Source organism: Microtus oregoni, unplaced genomic scaffold (genome assembly GCF_018167655.1).
Source record: "Microtus oregoni isolate MIOR12 unplaced genomic scaffold, Mior012 000050F_003, whole genome shotgun sequence".
Taxonomy (NCBI): domain Eukaryota; kingdom Metazoa; phylum Chordata; class Mammalia; order Rodentia; family Cricetidae; genus Microtus; species Microtus oregoni.
This window is the reverse complement of record NW_024543227.1, coordinates 217605-237518: the sequence shown is the minus strand read 5'-3', so window position 1 is coordinate 237518 and position 19914 is coordinate 217605. Positions and strand designations below refer to the sequence as shown.

The window sequence follows — 19914 nt, the reverse complement described above, 5'->3', positions numbered from 1 at the left end:
TGATCCCCAAAATATATAAAGAACTGAAGAAACGAGGCTCAAAATACCCCAATTTAAAAATGGGGTATAGAGCTAAACAGATAATTCTCAACAGGACAATCTCAAATTGCCAAAAGAAATTTAAGGAATTGCTGAACATCCTTAATCAACAAGGAAACATAAATTAAAATGACTCTAGGATACCATCTTACACCTGTCAGAATGACTAAGATAAAATTATGAGGACAGCTTATGTTGAAGAGGATATGGAGTTAGGGGAACACTCCTCCACTGCTGGTGGGAGTGAAAACCTATACAGCCACTTTGGAAATCAGTATGGTGGTTTCTCAGATTGGGAATCAGTCTACCTCAAGACCCAGCTATACAACTTTTGGGCATTTTTTGTTTGTTTGTTTTTGTTGTTGTTCGGTTTTCAAATGTTGCTTGACTGCTTAGTCAATGTTTTGGAGAAAAATCTTGCAGTTTTCTGTCATAGGTGGATGGCCTATCTTAGACATTCCTCTGAAAAGACTTACCTTATATTCCACAGTCCTACTGTTTATCCCTAGCTATGTCTTCACGGTAGATCCTACACTCACTGCTATAATGCAAAAATTCCTGAGAGGAGATAGTTTATTTCCAAAAGTGAGTTCTGCCAATTGTCTGAGTCCCCACCTAGGTCATCTTAGTTCTGCTTCTCAGTTGGTAGCCTTCTAAGGAAGGACTTTTGCTTTGAGTGAAAGCGAGGAGAGAAGGGAGGCCTTTCCTGTGTGCAGGGACAGTTGTACAGCAAGGTTATGTTAGAAGCATGAAATCATGATAGTTATCCTGATACTTTTCTTATTTTCGCCCTGTGTTTAAAAGACACATTTTTCTTTAAATATATTCTGATTAGAGTTTCCTCTCCCTTTAACCTCCCCAGTTTCTCCCCTCCTCCCATAACATCCAGATCCACCTCCTTTCTGATTCTTATTAGAAAACAATAAGTTCCTAAGAGATAAAAAATAACAAAATTAATTAGAATAAGATAAAATGCAACTATCACATAGAAGTGTCCTTGTGGTAGGGTAAAGTGTCCTTGGAGTATATAACGAGTGTGCTTTATTTGGAATTTAAGGTAGATTGATTACCATATGGAGTACAAATCCATCTAAATCAACTCACAGAAACTCAAAGAGACCAAAGCAGCAAGCATGAGGCAGGCATGGGTCTGCACCAGGTCTTCAATGTGTATATTATCTCTTTCAGTATTTTAGGAGAACTTTTATTTGTATTTTTGTGGGGCTGTTGAGTGTGTGAAGAAGTGCGTCTCTGATTCTTGGGTCTTCTTGTGGGCTCTTTTACTCCTGTTCATTTGTCTCATCCAATTTCAATTTGATAATTGTGATTTAAAGTCTTATTCTAATTTATTTTGTTGCACTTTGCTGTTATCTCTTAGAAGCATATTATTATCTACTGAGAGATAGAAACAGAATGGATCCTGAAAGAAGGGAAGGTAGAGCAGAACTGGGAGGAGTAGAGGGAAGGAAAATTATAATCAGGATAGATTACGGGGAAAATCTATTATGAATGAAATTGAAAGGATGATTCCCAGAAAGAAAGATAACACAAAAGGGTCATGGCTCACAGAGATACACTGACTCATATTTTATTACTTCTAGGTCATTTGGGTATCAGTACCTATCCACCAACATCTCAAACCTAGACCACAGTCAGTACTGAGATGTTATTGCTTCTTCCGTTGCCCTCATTTACCTTTTGTTTCCATCCCTCCATCCCTCTCTTTTTGCTTTTGTCTTCACTTAATTTAGGTAGCTCTCGGTCTACCACACTAGCTCACCCGTTTGCCATTACTCCTTGTCTTTATCTAGAAGTTATATATTAAAGGCCTGTTTTAATATCATTCTTTGTAGTATTCCAATAATTGTTGAGGTTAAGCAATGTCTTATGTGGACTCAGTCTTCTATAGTCTGGCATCTTCTCAGGTACTCTTTATTAATTTTTTCCAGTTGAAACCTGGGAGGAGTGAGAATATGAGCAGAGGTCAAGACCATGATGAAGACACCCACTGAAATAGTTGTGAGCTCACCAACTCTGGCCAGACAAGGAAGGAACCAGCATAGGACCAAGCTGGACCTTCTGAATGTGGGTGACAGTTTATGGCTGGGGCAGACTGCAGGGCCACTGGTTGTGACACCAGGATTTATCCCTGCTGCTGGTGCTGACTTTTTGGAAACCATTGTCTTTGGATGGATACCTTGCTCAGCCTGGATATAGTGGGGGAGGCCTTGCTTCTTCCTCTGGGCAATGTGCCTTACCCTCTCTGAGGAGTGGATGAAGGTGGGCTGGGAGGGGGGGGTAAGTGGAGGGAATGGGCTGAGGAGAGGGAATAGAAACTTGGATAAGCATGTAAATGAAAAAAAAGATAGATTGCTTTCTTTCTAAAAAATACTCACTTTTCTCACTCATCTGAACATACATACAATATTTATTTAATGATTTTGTATATTGAGACATATACTAGATGATGTGTGAAAAGGAGGACATATTTCAGAAAACCTCTCATTTTTGAAACTTACAAAGCGTGCGGTGAGATACATAAACGTGCAGAAAGTGACAGTACCTTAGGGTTTTATGAACCAATAGCTACCGCACATTTAGTTATTGCCATAAATGGAGTGATGGACAGTATTGGCAACGTTAAGAAACAAAATGAGCAGCCTGACCAAGATTATAAAAACTGCCTTTCAAGCCCTGAAACTAATTAGTGCTTTAAAAGAGGAAGAAGGTATGCTAGAGAGGGTTTCAGGAAGCTACTCATACTCTCAGATATGACCGCATATCAGCAACATATAATTATTAATTCCGCATGATACTGGCATGTTGAACCACCTGCAAGGTAAAGTTGAAGTAAAATTGATGGGACTGAGTACTTCAAAGTATCATTCATTGTTAGGTTACTTTGCTTTAAAGAGCATAAGGTTTGTTGTTATTTTTGTTGTTGTTATTATTTTTATTGTTATTATTTTTCCTTTGACTGAAAATAGATTGTTTTCTCATGCAACAAATGTCCCAAGAATCCTATCAAAGCACTAAACTCAACCTGGAATCCAGTATGCTCAAAGGACCTGATGCAGACCCTTGCAGAGACTCTGAACGTTGGCTCGGTTCCTCTGACTTCACAAGGGCTTTGATGAAGCTGTTATCAGGTGTGGGGATGTAGCTCAGAGGTAGAGCACATGTTTTGCATATGTGAGGCCCCGGGTTCGATCCCCGGCATCTCCAAAGCAGTTCTTTTAACCTTTGACTGTTCTTTTTCAGGATGTTTCTGTACAAGATGTCCCAGACTTTAAATTCCCGTGATGAGGTCATATATGCATAGTTAATTATTGGAATGAAATTGCTCGTTTGTCACCGTGACAGCAATGTTCATCTTTGTGACGACATTTCCATAGATACCACCATGGTCTGGTGAGTACAATGTGGTCGGGCTTTTAGGGATATGCTTTGTTCACAGAGCGGAAAAAAAAGAAAAGCTCTGCATTCGTAGTGGGGACAGTTTCTCTAATGGGTATGCTTTCTTGGGTGAAAACAAGGGTGAAGAGTTCTTCCTTTGAGAGGAAGTAAGGGAGGGCTGGGCGGAGCCATTCCTGGTTACTAAGGGGGAGGCAGCATTACGGTTGTCATAGAAACCGGGGTCATTATGGCGACTCTTTTCAAATGGCGACCGGACGATGTCCTGGAAAGGAGCATTCAGTTCCTGGTGTTTGGACTGAGTTGAGCTTATGGATTCCCGGAGGTGAGCACCAGAATCTTTCTGAGGGTTTGGAGGCAGATGCAGGGATTCCAGACCCAAGTAGGACCACTCCTACCTCGGGGTTTGCAACCTGTGTTTCTCCGGAAGGAGAGAGACTTGGGACCATTCTGCCTCCTCCTGTGCTGTTCTGTACAGGGCTGTGCTGGAGCCATTGTCCAGGAGGGGAATTGTGGGAGAGTGAACAGGAGGGAGATGAGGCCAAATGAGCACTCTGTGATCCCGACTTCCTACTCTGTGCTTGAGATTGTTCGCCCATGGATCGGTGAGATGTAAGAGATAAGTGAGATAGCAGGGCTGTCTTTCCAAGTTGCAGTCAGTCAGATCTCTGGGCAAACAGAAAAGAAAGCAATTGTTTTCTCTTTGAACAGTTTTAATATTATTTGAATGAGTTAATATTCAGCTATTTATTCCCAGCTTTATTTACCACTGGATGACCAGCGAGCACCTTCCTCTCCACTACCCCCTTCTTCCCCAGACCTGTCTGTACATGTCCCTCTCTGTGAAAAGGCCATGAGATTGCTAGCCCATAGGACCGGTGAGATTTAAGAGGGAAAGCCTAAATGCTAGTCAATAATTACCCTACATGTCTCAGATGAGTGGTAAAAGACTCACTTGGTTAGAGGATTTTCTTTTTAGTAATCTGCGGTTTTGTTTGGATTTGAGACAGCATTTCACTGTGTCCTACCCTGGCTCAGAACTCTCAGTGATTCTCCTGCCTTGGCTGCCTCGTGAAGGGGTTGCAGGTGTGGGACACTTTGTGCTTGGCACCGGTCTGGCATTTTAATTTCCATTTCCTTGGGCCCGCCCTGCCAGGTGGCCCTGATCTCTCCTCAGAATCCCTAAGACACTGCTTATGGCCTTAATATCTCTAATGAATCTCTATAAAGGGGGCAATCCTATCAACACCCCCTTGAAAAGCACACCTGAAATATTTCACGGGTCTCAATGACTACTTTCTGACTGACATATGAGGTTTTCCGTATGTTTCATAGAAATGCTTTATCAGATATATGTATTTCTAACTTTTCTCCTAGCCTCAGACTTATCATCTCAATTCTCATCCATGTCTTTGGAAGAGCAGGAGATTTTCAATTGTAAGATCCCACCTTCTCTAGTTCTTCAATTACGGTTTTTATTCGGTGTCTTGTCTGCGAAATCTTTTCCTGGAACCCAGTGACAGGGATTTTCTTCTTGTTTTCTGTTGGACATTTATAGGCTGATTTTTATATTTTTACATCTGTAATTTATTTTGAATGGTCTTCACATATGATACGATGTAGGTCCTAGTTTATATTTGTGGGTTTGGATATACACTTACCTCAGTATTGCTTCCTGAAAGGCCATCTTTCTGCATCAAATTGCCTTGTTTATTTGTGAAACATCAGTTCTCCAATTATCCAATCATGGTACATATGCCAGTAATCCCAGTGCCTGGGAGGCTGCAGCAGGAGTATGGTCAGTTCTTCTCAGCACACACTACACGCACTACACACAAGCTTGATGCCAGCATCAGACACAGGAAAAATGTTGACTCGATATAGGCAGTGGTATGTAAATGTGTGGATGTGAGCGTGGAATGTTGGTTTTGGACTTTTTCTTGCCAACTTTGATTCAATAGCATGCTGGTCCAATTACTGTAGGTTCACACAGAGGTCTCCTATCAGGCAATGCTGTTCTCTAACATTTGTCTGTTTCTAAGGTTTACACAAGCTATATATTTAGTCTACAATGTTTAGAGTTATCCACTCAATTTTTAAAAAGAATAAGTGCTATTTTATTGTTAGTGCATCGAATCTGTAGCTCAGTTTTGAATCAACAGACATCTTACTAATAATGAATTGTTTGAGCCGTGAACATAGTTGTCCTTTATTAAGACAGGTTGTCTCCAATTCAGCAATGTTTGGAAATCTCTCGGCCTATCAGCACTATGGATCTATCTGTCGGGATAATGCACAAATATTTGTACTTTTTGATTCATCTATAACTGCTATTATTTTTTAAACAAATTGATACGTATTGTTTTTTCTGTGAACAAATTATTAAATCTTCTGTAAACTGTCAGGAAACAAGTGTCAATGAAACTTACAAAGGATATTTTTTGTTGCAAGCATGGATTATTTCATGATGCAAACTATATTTGATGTGTAATGCAGCATGTCCCTATTTTCGTATCGGCATTTACAGGTTATTATTGACAGTCTGAAACAAATGAGAGAAATGTCCCAGAGACAAGTCCATGGCCATCGTCACAGGAATCTCATTCAGACCACATAATTTAGTAGCTCTCACCATCCTGTGTGTGGTCAGAGATGAATCTGTTGTAATGTGGTTGTACCCCTTGAGCTCTCAGTAAACACCAGGGAGCTAGGAGAGTGAGAATGAGGTGTCGTGTGTGTGTGTGTGTGTGTGTGTGTGTACAGGAATTCCTTGGCAGAGGCTGGTCTGCAAAGCCTGGTTGATTGACTCTTAGACCTGCAGTGATATGGAGATGGTGGAAGTCGCAGTCCCAGGGCCTAATTACAATTTCCTTTGTGTTCTCTTGAGCCCATGAGTAGCCACTCCTTGGGCCCCCTGTGTTGAACTTACCTAACACCTTGTTACTAAGTGATGACGTTGGACCTGACATTTAAAATATCAGAATATGTCTCCTTATCAAAGCTTTAAGTTTCTACCAGTCAAATGACTGCGTGTCATCACATAGCAGCTAGTGCCTGTAGCTGTGGTTTCTCTGCTTTAACATAATAGTCTACTTAATATTATCACCCATGTACTTAAAGAGAGTCTATAGTTTCTTCATTCTATTATTATAAAAACTTCATGAAACTGTTTCCACATTGTAACATGTAATTTGTACTAACATAAACCTGTCTCACTCATGTTTACTCACAGATATTTGACTCCAGAATGAACTCTCTTCTTCCTTTGAGGTGAGAGCTGTGTGTTTACATTGACATTTGTTAGTGTGTGTTGTGTATATGCTCATGCTTGTGCAGATATGTCCCTGGATATATATTGTGAAAGTTAGTTAATCACTTACTGCTGTGATAGGTTATGTGTTATAATTCTCCTGGTCCTCTTCAATGATGACCTGGTGTGTAGTATACTGCTTACTTATCTCCATATTTCTTTACTCATGTGCTGACCTATATCAGTATGGCTCAACACCCATTTTCCCAAACTGTTTTCCTCTATTGCTGTTCTCTATTTCCATGCTCCATTTGTCCCAATATTGGTCAGAGGAATCCATTTAAGATGGCATCAGTGTTCATCTGGTGCCTCTGGAGAATTTCCTGGGTCTAAGCATTGCGCTCTCTGAGCCCCTGTGTGGAAAGGAAGTAATGATGCCCACCTCAAAGAATAATTTTCAGGGCCTGAATGGAGAGAAAACAAAACCTGTGTATTTATGTGGTTGGCGGATTTCCCTTGCCCCCTTTGTGCTGCCCATGGAAGGCTGTGGCATGAAAGTAGGGGCCTGAGTGCACACAGAGAGGGGGAGTTCTTGCCACGGGAATGGGAAATGCACAAGCTCACATTCCCAGTATGTGTCTGCAGTCACAGTTATCACTGTATATGCCCAGGGTGGTGAGATGACCTGGGAGGAGGAAAAACATCATTGTGTACCTTCCATTGATGTCGTCTGCACAGACAAGGCACCATCATTCCATCCCCTGGGATTTATGTGCTTCCTCATCCTGGTTTCCTCTACTTCATGAGTTTTCTTTTCCCTTCTGCTACCTTCTAGTGTAAAGTAAAGGGTTTAATCTTTGCAACCCAGAAGCAGGAGTTTTAAGGAAGAACCCAGTGTGCTGTGATGTCTGCCAGACTGAGCAGAACGTTGGGACATTAAGGGTGAGTTAGTTCCCTTACCCATCCTTAACCATTCAATATGATAACAATACCTCATGTTCTGTTCATTAGCAGCTCTTTGAGGTTAAATGTGATCCCATGTGCCTAAATGCCTTGTCATCTCAGTTGGATGGAAGGATCAAGGCACTGTGAAGTGAGTATGTTACATCAGCTATCCCAGATCTCTCTGGTCGGTGTTAGTGCTACTCAGATATCGTGATTGCCTTCAAGTCTAACCCTATTTGATGTTACTGCAATTATAGTTCCTTCACAATCACCATTGTAAGAACAGAATCTACAATACATTTACTCTGTGTCTATAGAGGACCACATCACATCACTTATACTTTTTGCTTCAAACATCACACAGAACTGAGAGATATTAAAAGGAAAAGGAAACGTATATATTTTAATCATATTCTGCATTGATATTCTTCTTCTTTCTTCCAGATATTTCTGATTCCTCTAAGATTTGTTTGTTTTAGAAACTTCCTTTAGCCCTTTTTAGCAGCATGTCTCATATTGATAAACAATTACGTTTACTTTTGATGATGGTTTTTTATCCCCAAGATAATCCAGCAGAATAATTTATGTAGACATAGAGATTCAGGTTTGATAATTGCTTTTATTCAGCACTATAATAAATAGTGTGCTTTATCCCTTGGACTGCATGCCTCATTATAATTATGTGGCTCTCTTTTTGTCTACCAGAAACAGAATTCCTTCAACATGATCTCAAGGTTTTTTCTTTTTTCTTTTCTGAAGTTTGACTATATCAATCATTTCATGTATCTTGGGTTCATATGCTTCCTGGTTTACTCAACATTGTTTTAGAAATAGATTTTTTCCTTTGTGCTTTCATCTACAAGTTGTTGCATCTTCTGTTTTCATGGCCCACATATTTCACTGCCCTCTCTTTTCCTTCCTCTTTTAAGCTCCTGTTCGTCTCCTCATGGTCTGTTTTCTAGTTTTATGACCTGCAAGCATGACCACACACAGCCACACTCACAAACGAATTCAACTCTAGATTCGATATCTGAGAGAAAACTTGGGTCTTTTATCCTTACTTAGTCTGCATTGTTTTACAGACCTTCTGGAAAACTTGGGTCTTCTCCTACATTAATGGATACATAGAGGTCACCATTCTTGGAATATTTTTGTCTTTTCTGCTAAGCCGTGGTTTCTATTGCTGTGAAAGAGGCCTTTCAGTGCATCAGTGCCTAGATACATATGTGCCTCCCAAAACCAGTTTGTGATGATTGGTTCTCTCCTTCCACCTCATGGGTCTTGGGAATTGAACTCAGCAGGCAGGCATAAGTATATGTGCCTTTCTTTTACCAATTGAACTACCTGCAAATTGCAACATTTTAATCCATACATGCATTTGTGTACAAATTTAACAGTCTCATGTGGAGTTAGTGTCGGCGAATGTTCCATATTCATCTGGAGAGTAGGTAGGTTGTCTTCTATCAAGTTTCAGAAGTCCATAGAGCTACAGGAAAATTAGCTGTCATAAATCTTTTCAATGTATTATTTCCCATATGATTATTGTTGCATCGAAAACAGTGTGTTCCAATCTACTATTGTTCCTGAGCTTTTCCTTATCCATTGCATTACTCAGATCTCACTAAAGCAGTGGTTCTCAGTCTTCCCAATGTTGTGATCCTTTAATCCGGTTTGTCATATTGTGGTGACCTACGACTACAAAATTATTTAATTGCTACTCATAACTGTAATTTTGCTATTTTTATGGACCACAATGTAAATATCTGTGTTTATTTATAGTCTTATCTGATCCCTGTGAAAGGGGTCAAACTCAAAGGTTGAGAACCACTGATCTAAAGGAATATAATTGGTAGAATGTGCCTCCCAAAACCAACAATGGCTCTGTCTGGCAGAAAAGCCATAAATGGTAGTTGTTCAGTCAACAAGACTGGATGTCTCAGCAGTCCCAGTTTGGCACTGGAGATCTAGAGGATTCTTAGGGACCTGCTACTTTTCTTCAGTCACTATTGGAGTCCCAAAAATGTAGGTTCTAACTCCAACAAAGGGATGCCTCAGAAGCAGGGTAGATGACATTGCTGATAAGAATGAGAGCAAGCAAAAATAAAAGCTTTCCTCTTCCACGTCCTTTGATGTGGACTTCCAACAGAGATGATGATTAGGGTGAATATTCTCACCTCACATGATCCAATCAAGAAAATCTCTCACAGGAGAGTCCAGATACTTGAGTTTTAGTTGATTTCAGATGTAGTCTTAGTGACAACCAAGATTAGCCATCACATTCCTCAAAAAAATGCCACATTATTGGTATATTTCTTGAAAAAGTAACATTTTGCCACTAAAGTTGAGCCCATAGAATTATTGTGGGTTTCAAAAATATCTCTTAATTGCATATTCTTTTAAGCATTTCTCAAATATCAGAATTTTTATCTCAGGTTACCTTTTATTTGTAATTGGCTATTATTTTTTGTTCATTTCTAAGTGTTCAGTGTAACATTTAAGGGATATGTGCTTAAAAGTCAGTATTTTAAGATTTTATCTTTTTTTCTGTCAATTATGTTTTATTTTATTTTATTTTTTATTTTTTATTGAAAAAAATTTCCGCCTCCTCCCTGCCTCCCATTTCCCTCTACCTCCTCCCACTCCTCTCCCCCTCCACCCACTCCTCTCCCCCTCCCTCTCCAGTCTGAAGAGCAGTCAGTGTTCCCTGCCCTGTGGAAAGTCCAAAGTCCTCCCCCCTCCATCCTGGTCTAGGATCATTGGGCTACCAGGCGACCCTGTTTATGTGCTGAGGAGTTCCATCTGGACGGGTGAGTGTGTGCTATCCAGGGGCAGATTGTCCAGGAAAAGAGCACAAACCCCCCTCCCCCAGCTCCTTCTGCAGGGCTGTCTTTCTTACACACGGCCTCCCCCCAAAGCCTGCGTTTTCTGAAAGGTTCTTTGCTCAGGAACAGTTTTCTGCTCCTACATTAAGGCTACCCACCCAGAGAGGTGAGTGTCTGCCAACCGGGCAGGCCTCAAGGACCCCCGAAAGGGAGCACGTGCACCTTCAGCTTGTTGGCATGGTGTCCTGTGTTCTACTTGTCCCCGCCCTGCCCCCCAAGACCCCCCTTTTGTCCGCGGGTCATTGGACTACCAGGCGTCCATGTTTTGGTGTTAAGATTTTATCTTAACAGGTAACCTGAAGAGTATTTTTCTTTGCTTGATGTATTCATATACATTTACATTTATTATGAAATCAATACTCTTGGTCACTTAGAATCATCTCTATTCTATTACATGAAAAGCCATAGGTAGCACTTACCTTAATGATGTCTGTGAGATGTTCTGTATCCTAGATACAAGGATTCCTTAATCTGGTGCATGGTTTTCAAACTTGTATTCCCCATCAGGGCATTGTCTTCATTTATCAACCATTACGTGGAAGAGCATACAGCTAACACTTGATGGACGTCCTAACAACAAGCTTCTCAACTTATAAAAAGAGGTTTGTTATATCTAAGAAGTTTGGTTTTTATTGCTTTTATTGAGCTATACATTTAGCTCTGCTTTCCTACCTTCCTATACTCTCCCCTTCCTCCTCTCCTTTGACCACCCCCCCCCATGGCCAGTTTTCTCAGGAATTCTTGTCTTTTTCTCCTTCCTATGTAGACCAGCAATGTCTCTCTTTCTTGTCTAGGTTGTCTGGGGTTGTGGAAAGTAGGCTGGTTTTTCTTTGCTTTTTATCCAAAAGTCACTCATGAGAGAGTACATATTACATTTGTTTTTCTGGGTCTGGGTAAGAAGTTTGTTTTGAATCCATGTTCCTGAGCTTGAAGGTATTTAGGTTGTTCCTCAGTCTGTTCCTCACTGCCTTCACATCCTTCATTGCACCGTTTATCATAGCTAGTTCTGTTGCTCTTTCTCTCCCATTTCTCCACCACACATTTTGCTCACCATAATGGCTTCCTGGAAGTAGCGGGTCGACCTGTGAATGTCTTCCCTAGCCCAGGCTTTGACAATGCAGGCTTGCCTGTGGGTGTGTGGCACCTGCCTGAACAGAATGGTGTCAGGCAGCCTGGGGATATCTTCCCGGCACCCAATGACTGCAATGTTTTAAAAATTGTGTGTATATTGTAAGCATTGCTGCTCAGATGGAAAGGGATCCTGGCAGTCAGGAGCCAAGGAATACCACAAATTCACCTTAAACTTAGAAGCTCACAGCCCTGCTTCAGGGAAAGCTTTTCCCAAATTAACAGCTCTGCTCTGGTAGGGGAGGGTTTCCCTAGCCAAGTTGTTACAGCTCTGCTCAGATCCTCAGAAGAGTAACAACTCTACTCTGCTAGGAGAAGCTTTTCCAGTTCTGCTCCCCTCTCCTCCACTCGTCTCCAGTTGAAGTCATTGCTTCTCTGTTCTTCTTAGGCAAAGAAGGTCTCACCCAAGCCTCATTCAAGAGATTCACTGGGAGGGAAGAGTCCAGGAGGTGGCTGACCCTGCAAAAGTGGGAAAGGCAGCTCCCAACTGAACAGGTACAGGGTGGTTTCATGCTCAATGATCTGCTGGTTTTCCTGCTCAGGGATTGGTTGGTTTAATGCTGAGATATTGGTTAGTTTGTTTTGCCGAATTGGTAAGTGGAAGAGTGTGTTTCTGTAGCTTTGGTTTCAGGGGCAAATGTGTTTATTTCACTGGCCTTTTTTAAACGTTGGACTCTGGTTTCAGGGCCAGTGAACTGATTCTAGTCTCAGGGTCAGTGTATGTTTCTTTTGCTCTGGTTTCAGGATTAGGGTGTGCTGCTTTGGACAGAAACGGGTGTTGCTCCCCTAGAAACAGATATGCAGTCCATTGTGGGCCAGCAAGTGAGTGCTGAGAACCCAGTCCGGGTCTTCTGTAAGAGCAGCAAGTCCTCTTAACCATGGGGCCATCTCTGCAGTCCAAGTCATCAAATATTAAACGTAATTACTATTTTTCTACTTTTCCCCATAATGACAATAGACATCTTCTTATACTCAGGTAGGTAAAAGTTTCATTATTATTTACCAATCCATAAAGTTTCATTTCTATGTTAGTTAGGTTTTCACTCCCAACCACTGCCCTACCCTGTCTGCAGGAAATTACAACAATCTGATATTATACCAGCACTCGGGAGGCAGAGGCAGGCGGATCTCTGTGAGTTCGAGACCAGCCTGGTCTACAGAGCTGGTTCCAGGACAGGCTCCAAAACCACAGAGAAACCCTGTCTCAAAAAAAAAAACAATCTGATATTATAGACAAATTAATATATATGCTGGAATGTATTAGAATAGAACCAGAGTTTAGAGACATCTGGCCTTCATTCATCTTGAATATATGTTTAAATTTATCTATTTTGTTGCCTATGATAATTGTTCATTCTTAATATTAAATGGTGTAGCAATGTATAGCTACACAGAAAATTTTATAATTTATTTTTATTTTATATGTATATATGTTTGCCTACATATAGGTATGAAGAGCACATGCATGCCTGGTGCCCATGGATGCAAAGAGAGGGTATTGGATCCCTTGGCACTGGAGTTACAGTTGGGAGCTGCCATGACAGTCTTGGGAAATGAGTCATTTACCTGTAGCCTGTTGTTTAGGTTGTTTTCAATTTCAGTGTCTTTTATATAAAGCTGGTGTGAACTGAAATAAATAAGTCATTAAAAGAAAATATGTCCTCTTCCTCCAGGTTATATATTTGGGAATGTGATGGTCAGATGACAATTAACATATCAAGAAATTGGGAAATACTTTTCCAAGTCTCTGTCCTGTTTTCCATGGCCACCAGCAGTGGGTATGAGAGTTTCATCCTCCACAACCTGCCAGGTCTTTGTATGACAAGTCTTTATTTCTGAGTATTTTATGGGTGTGTCAAGAGTCCCCTCAGAGTCACCTGTCTCTCTTCCCTAAGTGTTAAGCATGTTGCGGCTGTATGTTTCTCTTAGTGGAGCATCTACTCACCCTTCTGGCCAACTTTTATTTTCTGAAATGTCTATTTTCTTACTGGCTCTTTTTGAGGTTTGGGAAATCTGGAAACAGTAAGACTGTCACCTGATACACAAGTTCCCACATTCATTTTCCCAGGCAGGAAAAATATGTTACTAACATATATTTGGAAGAGTGGACATTTTCTCACTTTATGGAGTTCTTAACAATCCAGTTGTTCATTTAATGAAAGGAGGTTTGTTATATCTAAGAAGTTAGTCTGTAATTCATTCGTTTTCTCCTACACGATTCATGTTTAGGTTGTATTCTTTTCAAAAAAATATTTATTTATTATGTATACAATATTCTGTGTGCATGTCTGCAGGCCAGAAGAGGGCACCAGACCTCTTTACAGATGGTTGTGAGCCACCATGTGGTTGCCGGGAATTGAACTCAGGACCTTTGGAAGAGCTCTTGACCACTGAGCCATCTCTCCAGGCTCTAGGTTGTATTCTTGATCAATTATCTTTTAGATTTCTTTTCACTATGTACTGAGTGTCTGCCTGTATGTCTGTGTGTACGATATGCGCATTTGAGTGCCGATGTCCACAGAGACTAGAAAAGACTGTCAGTTCCCCTGGCTCTGGAGTTATAGGCATCTGTCGGCCACCATATGGGTGCTGGAAACTGAAGTCAGGTCATCTGCAATAGCCAAAGGCACTCTTAACCTCGGAGATGTCTCTAGTCCTGTGTAGATCCTTTGTTTGTTTTGGGTTGACTTTTGTATCCTGAGATAAACAACTTGTCTATATTTATATTTGTGCATGGGGATGTCTGCTTGTCCCAAAATAAGACAGAAGACAGGGCATTGAAGGGGATATGAGAAGGAATACATAGCCCCTCATCCTGTGATCATTTTTACATTTTTAGGACATTCAAGAAGCCTCAGCCCAACTGATAGAGCCAAAATTACCTGCAGATATGATGCAACTATTCCTAAAAACATCTCAAAGTAAGTTTAAAAATAAAAACAAACAAACTGGGGTCTGAAGATAGGGTTCATTCTTTTATATTTCTGAATGTCTTCCAGAGGATCCAGAGTTGATACCCAGCACCTACCCAATGGTTGACACTGTTTGTAACTCCAGTTCCAAGACATCTCAAACTCTGGTTCCCTCTGTGAGCAGTAGGTACTCACTCATGTGGTGCACAAACTTCCCTATGGAAAAACATTCAACAAATATAAATAAATTAATTAATTGTGCTTACTTAGGACAAGAATACTTGTAAAATCACATATTAACCTTAAATTTAATTTACTAAAAGAAATTTTAAAAGCGATAAGAACATTTCAAAAGATTATTTTTTTATTTTTGACTTTTTAATAACATATTGTATATTTTTCCTAATGGGAAAACAGAACCTATTTAAAGACTCAAAGTATTCTTACATGTAATTTTAAAACAATGTAACTCTGAGAGCCATAAAAATCTTCACATTTCTCACTCTTCTGCCCTCCTCACACACCCTTTGTACTGACACCTAATCTCAAGTGTCTCTCTCTAGTCCTCACTCAGGCCGTCATGCATGAGCCATCCTTATTCTGTGTGAGCTTCTATCCACAGGATTAATAAGCTCACAACCTTTGCTTCATCCTGGCTTTTTCTGAAGTTTTTTCTGCAGCCTAGACCCAGTTTACCAGGGTCAAGGTCATCAAAGGACAGGGTGATCCTCAGGCTGAAGGTCACGATACTGGGCTGCTCCTCCCTACCACTACAGGGAGTCCCAAAAAACCTCGGTGACCAGCATATTCCTGCTTCATTGAAGTGTCTTTGTGTCTTTGCTAAAGGTGTCCCCTCACACGTGTGTGACTCTTCTGTCCCCTTCATATTCTTTTCTGTCTTATTGTCATTACCAATCAGGCACGCTGTCTTCATTTCTCTAGGTTTATAAGGAGTCTGGAAGTCATGTGTTCATCCTCCAAGATTTTTCCTTTTGAAGGTGTTTTCATGCTCTGGTTTTTCATATTCACTATGAGTTTCAGGATAAGCCCATTAGTTTATGAAAAGTCTGTTAGATTTCTGTTGGTATTGCACTGGATCTATAGGTCTTTTTGAGGAGAACAGACACCTGTATCTTCCATTGCATGAAGGTGATTGCAGAGTGAATTCTAATTGGTCTTAATAATAAAATCTGGAGTCAGATATTACGAGGTTGAATCTATAAGATCAGAACAGCAAAGCAGCCAGCTTCCAGTTCTTTCCTCTATGAAATCCTCAGACCAAATGGAGCATCCTGTCTCTACAAGACCTCAGACTGAATGCCTGGATCTCCTATCTCCTCCCACCTTATATTCCTCTCTTCAACAAACCCTGGGAAGAAAAGTGTGAGCCACCAGTGCCTGACTCTCTTTCTGTTTTAGACTGGATCAATCTAGTGTATCCCAGGGTGGCCTTGAACTCGCAGAGATCCATTTGCCTGTACCTCCTGAGTGTTGGGAAAGGTGAGTTCCAACACTGCCTGTCCTCTCTGGCTAACTAGTGGCTATCTGCACACACTGATTCTCAGGCAAGCTTTATTGTCATAGGACAAACAAAATATCACCACAGTCGACGAATCTATACATCTTTACTCTCAGCAATGATTTGTCCCATTCAGTGTCTAGGCACAACAGAGAAGTGGGCAGAGTTTTTCTAATTATTTCATATTTCCTGATGCTATCTCCAGTGACAGGGATTTTAAATTACAGCTTCCACACATTTCACTGTGGTCAAATGTCTGTGGGTAGATTTTAACAAAAGCTCTCTTTTAGGTTGAAATGTCAGGTTTCTTTCTCTATGATGAAAATGTCTTTGAAAACATATATTTGCTTATGTTTCAATTTCAGTATTTTGAAGTTGCAAGTTAATTATGAGAAAAGAAACAAATGTCCAACACCCAGTTTGGGGGAAATTTTCTAAGGCAGCCACAGGTCTAATGTTTGCCCAAATGGAATCTTTGGAATCATAGAGATACTCCTTCACCTCCCAGCCAGCTCCATCAGGTAGGTGTTGAGATCACAGTGGAGAGAAAGAAGGGGATACATGTGAAGAGTTAGGTATGTATGTGTAACTCCAGAAAGATTTGTATTATGTAGAATAATTAGGTAACTTTTTTCAAAATATCTAATAATATTTTTGCCAACACAAAAGGGTCAAGGTTAGTACTCGTGTGTTTTCCCTCTTGTTTTCCCATCCAGTCATGCAGATTTTAGCAGTGTCTGCTGTAGACTGTTTACAGAGGGGGTGTTTTATGGATGGGTCTTGCCATATGGATTATTACCATGACGCCTGCTAAGTGTTGCTCTGATACCTACTTCCCTGTGCAGTTACTAGTATACAAGCATTGCTTGTCTTTGAGTAAAGTTTCCCTTTTATCTTTTGTTTATTAATGGATTTACTCATGCGTTTGTGTCCACTCAGAAACACCCATTTTTTAAAGGAGTACCACTTTGTCATCATTATATACTGTGATGCTTAAATTATCCCATAACATGCCCGTGCAAGGACACACATTCAAGTGGACCTGCTCTTCACTTGTTATCTGTCTAGAATTCTGGATTATCTGACCACCCCCAGAAGACAGTAATCACCAAATGCTAGCTGTCAGTGACACTTTGTCTCCTCTTTCTGTCAATATCAGGTCTCTTCTATGATAAGAACAACAGGAAGGCAGAGAGAACACGCAGAAGGTTGACAAGAAGCTGACATGAGCCCTTGTTTCCAGTATGTGAGTCATCAGTGCCACCAGTATGTGTGTGTGTGTGTGTGTGTGTGTGTGTGTGTGTGTGTGTGTGTGTGTGATGTGTACATGGGTGTGTATAGGAAGGGTCTGTGAGATGAACAAAGAAGAGGAAGATGTCACTGCACATCTTTGACTTGACTGGATGCAGACAGACTACTCCATCCCTATATTCAGTACAGTAGAGTGCATGAGCGTTCTCATCGCCTTCTTCCCCTCCCCATGAGATTTCTCTCCCCTTACTCTGCCTTCTAGTAGAACAGGGGAGAAAACAGTGAACTCTCCATGCAAAACCAGCTCCTGGAGAAGAACCAAGTGTGGTGTGGTCTTGTCAGCCTGTTACCTGAGCAAGAGTGACAAGATCATGTGGGACTCACCAGGTGAGTCATTTCCTTTTCTCTTCCCATCCATGTGACCTGCAGCGGATCTGTGATGCCTTGTAGGAACACATCCTGTTGCAGCAGGGTAGCAGCAAGAGCAGCACACTGTGGAACAATGGCATTCATAGACTCCCCAGATGACAGAAGTCTGCATGGGTTCCTTTAAATGACCAGGACTGAAATGGAAGCCATCCCTTCAGACCATTTCCTGAATGGGTCATGCATTTCTGCATCACATTTGCAGGGAGTGCTTATTAAAATGGTAGAAATCTGGGTCCACACTAGACACCGAATCAAACCCTGTGAAGTGTGGTGTGGCATAGCCACTTCTTTCTGATGGCTGTCCACGTTAAAAAGTATTGCTACTGTGTTTGTTATTCTGTCTTCTAGGATATGGAGTCACAGACTGCTTAATTCCATACCGTGTTCTCTTGCTACTCCCGTAAATACCAGTGTGTTACATGGCATGTCAAATACGCATCAATTCCTTCATATATATTTATCCAGATATTCACATACTGGCCTCTTTTGTGAGCACCTTGTTCCTGCACTGTGAAGACTAGCACGGGTTCCTGTATTTTGTGTTAGATAGGCAAACTGTCAGTAAGCAGAAGAAATCAGTAATCAGAGCAATTCCATTTATTATTGGCGCTTTAAAGATCATAAAGGGGACAGGAAATAGTTGTGATGGAGATTGTGGTACGTGATGTTACCCCCTAAAGTTTTCAGAAGTTAGCATGTGATCTGAGTCCTGAATGGCAAAAAGAAGCAAGGCCATGCATAAGCCATGTTATGGGCGTGCTTGCCCCCATGGAGAACAGTGGATCTAAGAGCAGGGGACAAGGCCAGTGGCCAGAGCCTTGAAGACAATGTGGACACTGCTTGGGGATAGGGTAGAAAGGAAGATGTGTGTCGTTTTCAGCTGACTATGACATTTGGATTATATGATCAGTGTGGAAGGTGAGTTATGGAATTGACATGATTTGATTCCTTTTGGTGGAAGGTGACTTGGCACTGCACAGAGAAAGGCCTGGGGAGGGCGGGATGAGGGAGTGTGTGGAGACAGTGGAGATGGTTCAGAAGACAGGGGAGGGATGGAAGTGGATTGAAAGAGGGATGAAGCCATGCTGCAGTGATCAGCGTGAGAGCTGCCCTGTGCAGCCTTGTCTGGGAGAAGGCAGATAGCACCTGTATGCGCTGTGCATTTTCCTTGTGGAGACGTTGCTCTAACATCTCTGGATTTGTCTGACCACTTGGAGACACAGTGCTTCCGTTTACTGACATCAGTTGTTCCACGTGTATTTGACACAGGGTAGTTTGAATACCCAAACTAGTTGTTGTAAAACTTAGTAATTTAACAACGTGTCAGCTGATGAATAATTTTCAGATGTCAACTTTTCTAAGTAAAACTAACTGTAGAAGAATTTCCAAAAGTATAAGAATCTAACATTTGTCTAACGAAAAGCAAACCTAACGTTTAAAGTATTTTTGAAAGTGGTTGTTCTACAGCATGTACTGCTCTTGGCAGTTTTACGGATGAAGCGAGTAGGCTTTAGGCAGAGTCAAAGTGAAATCAGTCTCTAGGTGCTGCAGCTCCTGCTTGTCCCTATTCTTTCTCCAGGAGACTACTGCCTTTAGAAATGCGTATTTTTGACAGGTGGGCGTGGCACACACATTTAATCCCAGGACTCACGAGACAGAGCAGTATGATGTCTGAGTGCAAGGCCAGCCTGTAATTCCAATTGCATACATCAACATTAGTCTGTCACATATGCAGGAACTTCTGACTGGCATTTAGAGCAGATGTTGTAACTAAAGGCCCATAAAATCAATGAGTGAGCATTCTAATGCTCTCAATTCAGAGTGGTAAGCACAGCTCAGAGATCACAGCTCACTCTGTTTCGTGCCTCACAGATATGCCCAGCCTGTGTTTGGAAAATGGGTCCAGCACATCCAGGCTCAGGGAAGCAAAGTTGCTGGGCCTAGGAAGGTTCCACATCTCTCTGACTCTAGAACAGTGGTTCTCAGCCTGTGACTTGTGACCTCTATCCCCCAAACTATCTATCCCCACCCAAACGTCTATCCCCCAAACTATTTCCATTATGATTCTTACCTGTAACAACTTTACTGCGATGAAGTAGCAACAGAAATAATTTTCTGGTTGGGATCACCACACATGAGGGACTG

At 41.3% G+C, this 19914-nt stretch overlaps 1 long non-coding RNA gene and 1 other non-coding gene across 3 annotated transcripts; both read left to right on the top strand.

Annotated features, from left to right (window-relative positions):
- The first annotated feature begins 3192 nt into the window (after window positions 1-3192).
- Window positions 3193-3264, top strand: Trnaa-ugc. The gene has a single exon. It is a non-coding gene; the product is annotated as a tRNA-Ala (tRNA).
- Window positions 3265-3728: 464 nt separating this feature from the next.
- On the top strand, window positions 3729-10389 carry LOC121436751. 2 transcript variants are annotated; one of them, XR_005972757.1, is made up of 4 exons: window positions 3751-3778; window positions 6686-6723; window positions 7539-7645; window positions 10331-10389. It is a non-coding gene; the product is annotated as an uncharacterized LOC121436751 (long non-coding RNA). The 2 variants fall into 2 exon arrangements; XR_005972756.1 differs by lacking the exon at window positions 6686-6723 and having other exon boundaries at window positions 3729-3778.
- Window positions 10390-19914: the final 9525 nt, after the last annotated feature.